Here is a 14,480-nt window from a genome sequence, read left to right on the forward strand (position 1 = left end):
GTGTGTGTGTGTGTGTGTGTGTGTGTGGTGTAGCAAAGCAAGGTTTATTGAGCAATAGCAGAATGATAGTACAAAGTTCCCGAGTAGGGAGGGGACCCAAGAGGGTTGCCCCACTGGATGATATCTATAACAGCCTTCAGCAAGACTGTTGGAACCTCTGATGATGCCCATCTCTTTTTCTTAGCCACTGTCATAATTGGTTTTTCCTGCACTGAGTTTTATTAAGCCCCAGGAAGACCCACACCTTGGCTTTTACTCTTTGCTAGCTTTTAATGACACATCCACAAGTTGCCTTTCTTTTAGGGTGACTTTATAATTTTCACATTGTCCTGTTTGGTTTCTCTGATGACTTGGGTCTAAAATCCAAGCCTGTTTATACCTGGGATATGTAACACCTGCCTGGTTTTCTCTCAACTGTAGTTGCCTGCTTCATTCAATAATCGCAAGCAGTGTATACTCTGGAAAGTCATTTCAAAAGCCATCTTTCTTTTTCTTGTGCCTCATCCTCTTCCTATTCATCATCACCTCATGTGGATTAATTAACTGTCCTGATTGATCTTCCTACCTCCATTATCTCAAGCCTTCTTAACACTCTGTTTGAAAAACTTTTATACAACATTAGTTAATTATTGCCTTAGTAAAACAAACACAAAAACAAAAAATTCTGACTCACTGTTTTGTATAGGATAAAATCCAAATATTTTCTTTCTAGAGGAAAAAAGGCCTTGGCATACCTATCTGGCCATAGCATACGTCTTCAGTTTTTTTATTTGATTTAAGTAAGCTCTAGGCCCAACATTATGCTTGAACTAACAACCTTAAGATTAAGGGTTGAATGCTGAGCCAACCAAGCACCCCATATGTCTTCAGTTTTATCTTTCACTATTTGCATCCATGAGTTTTCTACTCTGGCTCCCCCAAACAGTCGCATTTATGCTCTAGGGATGTTCTCATCATTTTAATTACCAGGGCCCACTGTTGGTGGTGGTTCATGAACCTGGAGCAGGGAGCTGTAGCTGGAGTTTAGGAGTGGGATCCCAGTACATACAAAGAAATCTCAAGATGGGGACCTAATTATATTACTGGTAATAAGCAAGTTAGTAAGAGCCCAGGTTGTGGAAGAGGATAGAAATAAGCAGGAGCCAAACTCATTTTTCACTTCTCAAGCTACTGTCTGGCTGAGGCTTCCTATGTCCTCTCTTCACTAGTTGTTGGATCATTCCCAGAATAAGAGAAGGCTTGAACCTATGTATAGTGAGAGATTAAATGTCTTAAACTGTGGGGCCTGTGAAGCTATGGATTTTGGAAGATCACTGGCTCCCACCTTTTTTAATGCCTTCATCTTCCTTTTTCTGGGTGGCTTGACTGCTCTAGCTCCATCTGCCTCGAAGGAACTTCCCACTGCAGGATTCTAGGTCATTCGTTACTTGTACTACTCAGTTAAAACTAAATTAGATGATGTCTTGTAATATTTTTTGTATTTTTTAAATTTGTTTTTGCTTTTTGCGTAAAAATTAAGATATGCTCATTATAAGAAGTTCAAATAAATATAGGAAGTTAAGAAGAGTAAAAATTTCCTTATTCCCTGTCCCATTTTAGTTCCACTGCCCACAGATTAGCAGTAATAGTTTGTTGAATTTCCTTCCTGATAATTTGGGATGGTTTGTTTGTTTCAAAAGTATTTTACTGTATCATGGTGTATATATATTCTACAACTTATTTTTTTAATTAAATAATACAGTTCTCTGGAAGTCTTTTCACGTCATGCCATACAGAGCTGGCTTATCATTTTTATGTATACATAAGGTCCATTTTATTTGTTATATTTTTATTTAAAATATTACATATTCTGGGGCACCTGGGTGGCACAGCGGTTAAGCGTCTGCCTTCGGCTCAGGGCGTGATCCCGGCGTTATGGGAATGGAGCCCCACATTAGGCTCCTCCGCTATGAGCCTGCTTCTTCCTCTCCCACTCCGCCTGCTTGTGTTCCCTCTCTCGCTGGCTGTCTCTATCTCTGTCAAATAAATAAATAAAAATAAATAAATAAAATATTACATATTCTGATATCATATCATGTATCCAGTTTGCCCAAGATAGTCTCATGTTCTGCCTTTTGTCATATTTCCTCTGGCTTAGCATTTGTCTCAGATTTTTCATTTTTTATTTTTATTTATTTATTTTTTTAAAGATTTTATTTATTTATTCAACAGAGATAGAGACAGCCAGCAAGAGAGGGAACACAAGCACGGGGAGTGGGAGAGGAAGAAGCAGGCTCATAGCGGAAGAGCCTGATGTGGGGCTCGATCCCATAACGCCGGGATCACGCCCTGAGCCAAGGCAGACGCTTAACCGCTGTGCCACCCAGGCGCCCCTATTTTTATTTTTTAAAGATTTTATTTATATATTAGAGAGCGAGGGAGCGTGAGCAAGCACCAGCAGGGGAAGGGAGAGGGAGAAGCAGACTCCCCGCTGAGGAGGGAGCCGGATGATGGGCTTGATCCAAGGACCCTGGGATCATGACCTGAGCTGAAGGCAGATGCTTAACTGACTGAGCCACCCAGGTGCCCCTCAGATTTTTCATTTTTGAATGAAGTATTACTTAATAGTTGCAAGTCATTAAACCAAGCATAGTTTTAGGAAGACCTCCATTCTGACATCATGTCATATGAGATGCCAGTGTAGTAAACAGAATTCTCATTTTAACATATGGTTAAATTGGCAATAGCCCATTTCCCTTTTCCAGATCCTATCCGGAAATAGTAATAGCTAACACATCTTTTTCAAGGGCAGCATGAGGGTGTTGATAAAGTGAGAGTGCTCTGATGTGAGCACTTAGGTATAGCTAACTTTTTCAGGTCTTGGGTGATGCTGGTGGCAGAAGTACTTCATGCTGCTACCTCTGCTCGCCACTTACTGTGTCAGCCCCTTGTGCTGTGCCTGGGCCCTTGCCCTTGGCCTGCACAACATTTCCCAGCCTTTGTTCAGTCTTGCCATAGAGCGAATGAAGTTGGAACTCTATTACTATGAGGTCTTTGTCATGCATTATAAATCCACAACTACTTGTTTATTGTTGGGTAACACACACACAGAGCACTGAATTTCCTTTGACTTGCTGAAATGAATTAATGTGTAACTCACACAATGGGGGCTATAATGACATCATTGATCACATGAAAATAAGAAGACCTCTATCTGTTGAAGAATCATCAACATCTCTTGCACGGTCATATTTTAAGATTGTGCCTGAAAAAGCTACATTTAATACTTAGGTACAAAAGGTACATTTATATACCACTCTGTGAAGGTTTCTTTTCATTAGATCAGGTGGCTGCTCTAAATTAATTTCTCTTGTTTGCGGTTATGAGTTTTCTTGTTCATATATGAAAGGTGAATCAATAGCTGTTACTATATCGGCTCCATTAATAGAACTTTATCAGCAGTTACATAATGGCAGTTTTACATCAGTATCCTTGGATACTTCTAATAAAAAAATGAATTAATTCCAATAATGGTGTAAGTTTCATGTCTAATTCATGGAATCAAAGTAAAGCATTTAGAAGTTCATTCTGTAAAAGGTAAAATACTTGTCATTATTGTGAATACTATTATAAATTGAATTCCAAACTGTAGCATGATAAAGTTTTTTAGTCTTGGTGATATTAAAAATGTGTTGTGGTGGAACATAACATCATAAAAATTTTTAAATAGAACCTATGAAGAGAATTATACTTGGGATATGTTGCGGTGACGTAATTCATAATTACACCCCCAAAATCTGCAAAATCTACCAATCTAAATAGGAAATGTACTTTTCAAAAAGTATAAATATTTATACATACACAAGATAAACAGCCTTAACTTTTTATGATTAGACTACTTTTGAAGAAAACAGAAGTAACGTAAGCATGGTAGTATATACTTTTTCTTTCTGTATTTTAGAAATGTTTGAAACATTGAAGAATTATTGTACTTTATAAATTGACTTTAAGTGCCTATTATATATTTTTTTAAGATTTTATTTATTTATTAGAGCACAGGACAGTGAGCACAAGCAGGGGGAAGGGCAGAGGGAGCGGGAGAAGCAGACTCCCTGCTAAGCAGGAAGCCCAACTTGGGGCTTGATCCCCGGACCCAGAGATCATGACCTGAGCCAAAGGCAGACGCTTAACTGACTGAGCCACCCAGGCACCTGATATTAAATACTCTTGTAAAATTATCCTCTAAAATTTTTGTTGTACTTTCTTCAGAATTGGTTAGAAATCTTTAATGAAAGTGTTCAACAAATAGTAGGCAAAAAATAAATAAATAAAAATGATTTTATGTGAAGAAGCATTTAGGGAACCAAATTATTGAAAACAAAGCTCACATATAGGAAAACCTTGAAAATGTATCCCCGTGAAATTAAAGGGGAAACTGAACAAATTAAATGATGAGAACTCAAATAGTGTACAAGATTTAGTTGTAAATATTTGGTGAGTTTTTTTTTTTTTTAATTTCAGAAATTTAATTTATAAGTATTTGAGTTTTGTCTTTTTTTAAATTATTGGTCCAAAAAAGGCACTCTGCACAGAGGCAAAAAAACAAAACTACTACTTTTAAGAATATTTAGGTTAAACATTCATGTATTTTATTATTAAACATTAAAATTGAGGATATTCTTCTTTTAGCAAAATTTGCTATGAACTGAATAAACTCACCAAGTAACTTAACACCTAAGGAAGATGATATAGGTGTCAGCAATTTAAAATTTACTCACCCTTGGGGCGCCTGGGGGGCTCAGTTGGTTAAGCGGCCAGCTCTTGGTTTTGGCTGGGTCATGATCTCAGGGTAGTGGAATCAAGCCCATGTAGGGTTCCGCACCCTGTGAGGAGTCTGCTTGAGGATTCTCTCTCTCTGTCTGCCCCTCCCCCCACCTGCTTGCTTGTGCGCTCTCTCTCAAATAAATAAATCTTAAAAAAAGTCAGTGTTAATAAAAAAGTAAGATTTACTAACTCTAAAATACAATTTGGAAAAATATAAAAATAATACAATCATAAAAAAATACTTTCCTCAGAAAAATATCTGACAGATACAACTAAGAAATTGTTTAAAATATATGAAAATGGGGGGCGCCTGGGTGGCTCAGTCAGTTAGGCATTGATTCTTGATTTTCACTCAGGTTATGATCTCAGGCTAAATTGGAATCAAGCCCCCAGTCGGGCTCTGTGCTCGGTCAGGAGTCTGCTTGAGTTTCTCTCTCTCTCTCTCTCTCCCTCTGCTCCCCTCAACACATGCACTCTCTCTCTCTCTAAAATAAATAAATCTTTTAAAAAGCTTATAAAAATGAATCATATATTTTTAATATTGAAATAATATAGGCTTTTTTTTCTTTAAGATTTTATTTATTTATTTGTCCGAGAGAGAGCACAAGCAAGGGAAGGGGCAGGCAGAGGGAGAAGCAGGCTCCCCACTGAGCAAGGAGCTCAATGCAGAACTCGATTCCAGGGCTGACCTTAGCCGAAGGCAGACACTTAACCGACTGAGCCACCCAGGTGTCCTGTAGGCTTTTTACTTTAATGAGCACAGATATAAGAATTTTTTTGAAAGAATGTTATTTTTGAAAACTGTTTTTGAATATTTTGTAGGTCCACAGATAAAACCATTTAATTGGTTAATAAAATTTGAAAAATGATATAATTTTAGTTACTTTCACTACCTTTTTTTCCTAAAAATATATGCTGGTTTGGGTGATCCCCTCCTTGCCAAATTTCCCTCTGCAGATTAACTCCTTCATCTGATTTTTCTTTTCTTAAGAGTATGACTTTTCTCCCAGTCCTGTAGACTTAAAGTCTTGCTATAAACACCAATTCCTGTCTCTGTTTTACAAAGATCATTCTGGTGGTAGGATAGAAAATGAAGTAGAAGGGGATGATGAAGTTTGAACCTACACAGGAGCAATAGGAAACGGATATAAGAAATAACAGAAAAGACTGATCGTTTGGCTATGAGATTAGTAAGAGAATGTTAAAATGTGGAAGATGACTCCCACTCAGTGACATGAATACCTGAGTTGATAGTGCTGCTGTTAGGGACCTCAAGAAAGGAAGGAAGTTTCAGAGAGGAGATGGTAAGATTGTCTGGGACATGTTGAGTTTGGGGTGCCTGTGGAACATACAAGAGATGGAGTTGGATAGGTAGAACTGGTGCTCCAACACACACGTTGTAGCAGAAGACACGGATGTGGATTAATCTGTCCAGTCCAAAGACCAAGAGGAAGAGAAAGAAAAGGAACTGGTAAAGGAAACAGCCGTGGTGTCCAAGATAGAGTTGGGGGAGAAACGGTGCTCTAATAGTCAACGGATTGGCCTTTGGAGAAGGGAGAACCCAGAATTAGTGTCAAGTGTTAACAGGTTGGAGGGAAGACTTGACATTTGGCCATCGTGAGGTTCTAATAGCTGTAGGAGGAGTTTAGGCCTTGCTGAGATGGGAAATGTTCCCGTAATAAACTTCCAAGATATAATAGTCTTTAATATGGTTTTACACTGTAGCTTTTATTCTAATACTTTTCTACAAACTTAGTATCATTATTTCTTTTTACCATGACTTTTTGTTGAAGTTTTACTTTGTACGTGGGCACATTGATTAGTATAGAGTGGACTTTTTAATATCTTGTCAAGAACATCAATTTTATTAAATAATTCGATACATAGACCTGTTCTAGAAATTTGACTATCCATTGAGTCAGCCCAAAACAATTTAAAAATCTCTTTTTATTTTATTCTTAGAACCTGTTTCTCAGTGGTATCCATGGATAAAATTTTAACTTTCTTACATTTTATTTTTACTTGCTAGCTTTTTCTTTTTAAAATTTTATCAAGCACGTATTCTGAAGGCGCCTGTCTGGCTCAGTTAGTGGAGTGCATGATGCTTGATCTCGGGGTTGTGAGTTCAAGCCTTATATTGGGAATGGAGCCTATTTAAAAAAAAAAAAAAAGAAGAATGTATTCTGTATGTTTAGACTTCATTTGGTGATTAAACCATCTAATTTAAGTTGTTTTCCTTCTGCAATGTATGCCTTCACGTTATGTCTTACGTGTTCATTTTGATCCTTCAGCTTTGGTATATGATTTATCTTTTAGTAGAAAAATGCTGGGTTCTTTTATCACAATTACAGTCATTGGTCTGATAATCCTGTGAGTCAATCTACACAAAACAAGAAGCTCATATCAAGCTCCTGGCAGGTTTAGTTAAAATTAAAATGCATGCTCAACTGTAGAGATTGTCAAGTGTGGAAATAATATTTGTCCAGCTGGACAGCTTTCTTTTGTAGTTGCTAAATGAAAGTTGAGATTCTGTCTGCTCTTTGAAAGCTTCTGTGTCATGAAGGTAATTTGGACTGTTTGTGGTTTGACAGGGATTATTAAAATCAGATGAAGTGAAGGGAAGCAAGTGTGAGAAAGCAAAATTGACACTGACACTCTCTATTATTTGCAGCTTGGATCATGATGACTATGTTGATATGATAGATTCACTGTTGAGATATGTTAAGCAGCAAATAAAGTAAAAAGCAAGTATAGTGATGTGTTTTCAGATTTAACATGAAGAAAGCCTATATTTATTTTCACTGATTGCTTTTTAAATAGATTTTTAGGTCATTTCATATGAATTTACTTTAACCAACAACAAATTTTCCTTCTATTAAACTATAGAATTAAAAAATACACTGCAAAGATAATAAAATGGAAGATTAAGTATTAGGGAAATAGATCACATGATTAAAATAATAGAATTTTAAAATCAGAAATGTCCTTAAAGATTTTTATCTAATTTCCTTTTTTCATAAATGCTGGAAAGAGTTTTAAAGTAGCACATTTAAATTTTATTCGATAGCTTAAATGTTAAATCTTGATTTTTCCCTAGTGTATTTTCTTACCTCTCCACAATCTTTTTAAAAATGGTTTAAGTTGTTAAGAAGCATTTGAAAATGGTTTAAGCCACAATTGTAGTTATCTTTTTTGTTTAAAGATAATACACAAATTATGTTATACTTAGATGTGGCCTATAAATAATACTATGGACACTGATGAAGTAAATGCCTTCCATAAATAGGATTTTCTACTGAAAACATCCTAGTAGAGGGAGTTACCATTTCAAGTTGTTAATCGAGGACAGCTATGGTAGAAACATATAGCTAAATATGAAGAACTATGTATATAAAGCAAAGTAAAAAGCCTGGAGTTGTCCTATGCATTGTGGAAAACCTTCAGTGGTAATTAAGCAGGGTAGTGAATGATCCAATTTGGTTTATAAAACAAGAAGTTTAATGCTAATATGCAAGTTGGACACAAACTCAGTGTCCTGCAGTTCAGTTTAATTCACTTCTGACAATACCTATAGTTAGCACAGACCCCACAAGTTAATGGCTCAGTCCCACAAGACGGCCCCCACGTTAGAGGAGAGCCTCAAATGGTATCTCCAGGGGATGTCTACTTCTGCCCAGCTGACTACAGATTTGAGGGTTCCCACAGCTGCCTACTCAGGTTCAATAAGTCATTAGAATGACTCACAGAACTCAGGAAAATGCTGTAGTTCTGGTTACAGTATTTTTAGAAATGATACAACTCAGGAATGGCCAAATGGAAGAAATTCATAGGACAAAGTAGGGTGGGAGGTAGGGAGAGACAAGGAGCAATAACCAAATATGTATTTCTTATTAAACCACAAGGTGTGAGGTTTAGAGGCCAGATAGGAGGTTTTTCCTTTTTTTTTTTTTTCATCAAGAAATGTCAGATTTAAGACACTGAAAGCACACAGAGGAAAAAGTCAAATTCGAGAGCATTTGGTTACTGTTTAATATATTAGGGAAGAGAAAAGGTCAGAGAATTTGGTGATCATTTAAGACAGAGGTCAGCAAACTTTTTCTCTTAAGGGCCAGATAGTAAATATTTTAGGATTTATGGACTACATATGGCCACTGTGGCATATTCTTTTTATTTCTTTTTAATTTTGCAACTCTTTAGAAATGTGAAGACCATTCATAGTTTGCTGGCCATAGAGAAACAGACTGTGCTACAGCTGACTGAGGCCTGATTTAAGTTAGTAGGGCAAGGAAGAGGAGAAGGATTAGGGAGGTGGGGACCCTGTAATACAGGAAGAGAAGCCAGTTTAAGGAAAAGATTTTGTATTAAATTTTGGACATGTTGAGTTCAAGGGACCTTTGAAACAGCAATGTGGGATTGCCTAGTAAATGTTCGGAATTATGTGTTAAAGTTTTGGAGGAAGAACTAGGTTAGAGATACAGGCTTTAAGTTTTCAGCATAGAGATAATAGATGGATGAGGTTAATCAATGAAAAGCATGTAGAATAAGAATTCCAGCCTGCAGTGGACTGGAAGAGACAGGGAGGAAAACTTTCTATACTTCCTTTCCCAAGTTAGGCAAGGGGAGTAAGGATATATGGGAAGACTGGAAGAGACAGGGAGGAAAACTTTCTATACTTCCTTTCCCAAGTTAGGCAAGGGGAGTAAGGATATATGGGAAGACTGGAAGAGACAGGGAGGAAAACTTTCTATACTTCCTTTCCCAAGTTAGGCAAGGGGAGTAAGGATATATGGGAAGACTACAACCTACTAACAGGAGTAGATTTTCTGAGATTTGGGGAGGACAAAATCCAAATGAATAAAAGTAAAACAGAATTTCTAAAAATTAAAATACTTTCGAAAAAAGCAAGAAAATTTACTCTGGTAAAATTATATAAAAAGAAGCAATAGCTTTGAATGAGGAATGTTTAAGGAAAGTAGTTAAAATGAGAAGCAGATTCCAGAGAGAATTCTGTGAATATCGCACAAAACTAGTCTGTTAAAGAAAAAAACAGTGGCTCTTGTTCAGTGGAACAGGGTGAAGATTTATTGTGTGTCTCTGATAGAATCAAACCAAAACAACCTCAAAAAACAACTATATGAACTTTTAGTCTCGGAAGGAAAGGAAGTGGGGAATTATAGGGTCTCAGGAAAAAATCCATGCACTTTCTCTTGGGAGGCTGGATTTAACTTGGTTGGTATACCACTAAGTGGTTCCCTGTTCTAGCCTTCATTCCAAATTTCAGGATTTCTTTGCATCTGATGGTTCATTTTGGGTCAGATGTCTAATCTTGGATAATTAGTTATGACGGGAAAGCTGGGTCCTCTAGCATAGAAATTGACCACCATTGTAATCCTACATTGTCTATCAGATTAAAAAGAGAAATTTGAGCTGGACAGCTACCTAAATTGGGAACTCCTACCAGGAGCCTGTTAATAAATGTGTAAGAGACAAGAAAGATACTAGGAAGCTGTAACACGTAGGAAGATTGGCAAGAGAGGAGACGTCAAGGAAGGTGTAGCTGTCAGTACCAAATAGTGCAAAGATTAAGTATGATAGGCATTGAAAAATATTTTGTCACTTTCAGTGCAAGGATAGAGGCAGAAACCAGATTGCTCTGAGTTGAGAAGTGAATGAGAGAGGAGATAAAAGATGAGGAAATACAAACTACAGTTTGCAGATGTTGGGCTGTGAATAGAAGGAGGTTCTAGGGAGGGTTTGGTTGGTTCCTAAAAAGCAAGAAATGAACATGTTTATAGTCAGAAAGAGATACTGATGACACAGGACTAGTTAGTGAATATACTATTAATATTATTAACTTAATATTATTAACAGCATTTTAGGAGAAATTCTTAAATCCTTGGAACATACTTTAAGACCTACATTCTTTAGAAGAACCAATTTAGATACAAAGTGCATACTAAGTTTAAATTATTCTTACGTAGTTATTAAAAGAAAATTCCTTAAAAATGTAGTCAACACATTTTGTAAGCTATGTTTGTTATTATTCCTAGTTGATACGCAATACAATTGCCTTTTTAAAAGTATTCCATAACTTAAACTTTCTACTGTACTACTTTCCAAATTAATAAGGTTTTTACTGTGCCTGAAAATTCATTAGTTAATCCTTAGCCCCCTGATTTGTGACTATCTTTAGGTCTAATCAAAATATATATATAATTTTATGACTTTTAAATCATGTGAAATGTGAGTGGTAAGTTATAAAAGAATGTGGAAATTAAAATTTGTTTTCACATTATCTTGGTTTCACTGTTGTATTAAAGCAAGAGATGGCTAGGATTGCATATTGAAGATTATAGAGTTAATAAAATAAAAATATTTTCTAGAAAGAGAAAAATAAAGAAAGCGGTGTCAAATTTGGTGGGTAAAACATACAACAATTAATTCTGTTTGCTTGTCAAGCTGCAGTAGTGTATTCTGACTGATCCTGTCAATTTCTACCTCATACATGCACATATTTAAATTACTAATAGGGGAGTTCCAAAGGGGATTTTGATAGCTATAACATGTTACTATGCTTACTTATTGGATGTATATTAATATTCCCACTCACATAATTAAAATAATCAGAATTCTGCAATTATTAATAGGAAGCATAGCAGTCTGTGGTAGGAATCCTAATACAAAGATAAGAGTTGAGAAAATGAAGAATAGATTATCAAGTTCTATAATTTCCTAATATAGGACTTTAATGCATAAGGTATTTTAAATTACTATCAACAAATTGAGATCTATTTGGGTTGTTTCTCGGTCTTTGGAGAGCCTAAAACATTAAGATTTCAATTTCCAGTAATTGATGAAAAGAAATAAATTCCTGTTGACTTTGAAATATCACAGGGGGAAGATCTAGCCTTAAAAAAATTTATTTTTGAAAATTGTTTTCATAATGAAGGAAATTTATAATGGTTCTAAGGAAAGCTGTCAAATACATATGGCAGTAAATAAGTCAATGCATATAAGATGTAAAATAATGATTTTTTTAAGTACAACTCTATACGGGGAGGCAGTTTATAGCATTGGGATTAAGGACAGCCTGTGAAGCAGTTGGAATCCCAGCTTTGCCACTTCCTATGCAAGTAATCCTGGGCAACTAAAAAAAAATTTCTCTGTGCCTCAGTTTCTACATCTTTAATGTGGAGAATATAATAGTACCTTTCCCATAGGATTATGGTAAGAATTAAAAGAGTTCATACATATAAATTACTTAGAACAATCCATGGTCCCTAAAAATGCTGTATAAAGTTAGCTGTAATTATCATTAAAATTACTATTTAGCCACCATACCTGTAATCCATGTCTCAATAAATGAATACACTGAACTATGTAGAATTTTCAAGACTTAGGGAAAGTTATGATACTGATTTTTAGTAAAGGTATAATATTTATGATACTGGCAGGACTTTGTGAATGATCCAGGAGAATTACTTTGTGACTAGATATGGATGGAAAAGTAAAAATGAGCCAGACTGGGGGAAAAAAAGCTGGTCAAAATTTATTTTCACTCTGCTTTTTTTTTTCAAACCAGCGACTCAAACCAAACCAGCAATATAACAAATAATATAAAGAATATAAAGAATACAAAGAATAATAGGTCAGGGATACGTGATGTCTGTGAAGGTATGATTCCCTCATGTCACCCTGTTCCTTGTGGAGGCATAATACCCAAAGTCATCTTTTGGGTATCACACAGGATCTTTTGTTGAGTGAAGAGTATGCCAAGTCACAGGAGCCCAGAAACATGGGCTAGCTTCTGCTTAGAATATTTTAGAAAGCTGGGGAGTTGGGGTGAAACATCAGTATGGGCATCTACCTATTACCATAAAAGAATATCTTGCTGCCTCACATTTCCTCTTTTCTCATATTATTTCTTGCTAAGCTATAGATTCAGTGTAAGCTTTTCATGTAAGAGTCCTGTGGAAGGGAAAAGGAAATGATTAAAAATGGCTCTGAGTACATGATACAGGAAAAATGATGGTATTAATGAGTGAAATAGTCCATTGGAAGAGTTAATTTGGGGGAGGGTTTAAAAAATATGTCTTCCTCCCACCATTCCTTATAGAAAACAGCTAATTTATAGCTAGAAGAAACCTCAGAGCCTAATAAATCCATCCATCTCATTTTGTAAATGAGGAATGTGAGCTCTGTCCCTCTTGAGAGATCAAGTGACTTCCTGAAAGTCACATTAACAGAACTAGGATCGGAACTCAAATCTATTGATTCTTGATTCAATGGTGTTTAGATTAAGTGGTTTTAGTATAGTGGAACGTTTTGAAACTTGTTTAGCTTAATGTAGAACATCAATTTTTAAATAATCAGAACATTTCCTTACCATGCTCATTAAAAGTGTTCATTTTAGGCCAGACAGTAGGACTTCGGGTCAACTAGAGCTGGTGGACACATTAAGTTCACAGTTTATGCATAGGTCTGAAAAGGCATGTGACCTTCCTCTCTGGGCTCTTCCACAGAGAAGTCACATGGTTCTAATGTTTCCCCTTTCCTAACACTTTTGCAGTGTAGATTTTTTCCCAATGGTTGGTCTTTCTTTTTTCACTTTTTAAAAATGATGATTATGAGAAAGGATGCATTTGGTTGGCTCTAAGAAAAACGGTACTCTGGATATTTATTATTGAAGAAAGAGGGGAAAAAAAGATAAAATGAGGATCCTAATCATTATATGTGTTTAAATAATGAATTAGAGACCCTAGGTTAGAAAGTATCATTTTAAAATATGTTAAAAGACAAGTGAGATTCCAAAATTACTTTTGTGGGCTTTCTTTTGATCACATGAGGTTTGACTTTTTTTTATTGCTTTATTTTAATGTTTTCTGGCCGTGCTTATAATATGTACATATTTTATTATAGTCGCTGTTCTTAGGAATTTATAACTCAACTGTTATAATTTGCCTGTGGCTGAAACTTGATCTACAGATGTTTGGCTTCGATATAATTCTTCAAACATTACTCATTTTTAAAAGGCAATAATTAATATTAGATTGGCTGTTAATACTTGTTTGAAATATTAAGCACTGTTTTTTTAATCTTATGCCAAAAATGATCAGAAACATTACAGGAGAATGAATATTTACAAATAGTACTGTGGAATGACAATTTCAAAAACAAAGTTACTGTACTTTAAAAAGTTTCAACTCCCAGTTTTGGTTGATCACGGATTAGGATAAGAGACTTCATTCATTATGACAAATGATGATTACCTCCCTGGTGACAGCAGTTTAATATTTAATAATAGTACAGAAACAGAAACAGAATGTGAAGCACTATCTTGACCCACAGCTTCACAGCCGCTTCCTTTGTCTCCCTGAATTTTTTAAAGGTTTTTCTGCATTTACGAAATACCACTAAGGTATTTGCCAAGTTACATTAGTCCCTTAATAATTCACTTTTTTGTTGTTAAGGTCATAGTTATTTTTACTTGGAGAATAGCAGTGCTCTTTCTACTGGCTCCTTTGCTTCCTGTCTTATTTCTTTTTTTTACTGTCTCTACTTCTTTAGAGGAGAGACTGTCCAATCTCCCTCTTCTCCTTCTCCCTCTCCCTCCCTGCCCCCCTTGTGATGTCCAGGCACAGTGTCCCACCGTGGGCCCGTGGAGTGCATGGAAGGAA

At 35.9% G+C, this 14,480-nt stretch overlaps 1 protein-coding gene across 2 annotated transcripts in view; it reads left to right on the forward strand.

Annotated features, from left to right (window-relative positions):
- The window catches only part of KIAA0825 (KIAA0825 ortholog), a 365,682-nt gene that overhangs the window by 9,177 nt on the left and 342,025 nt on the right, over positions 1 to 14,480 (forward strand). The gene's annotated exons all lie outside the window — the stretch shown is intronic.

This window comes from Ursus maritimus, unplaced genomic scaffold, assembly GCF_017311325.1.
Source record: "Ursus maritimus isolate PB19 unplaced genomic scaffold, ASM1731132v1 scaffold_5, whole genome shotgun sequence".
NCBI classification, from domain to species: Eukaryota; Metazoa; Chordata; class Mammalia; order Carnivora; family Ursidae; genus Ursus; species Ursus maritimus.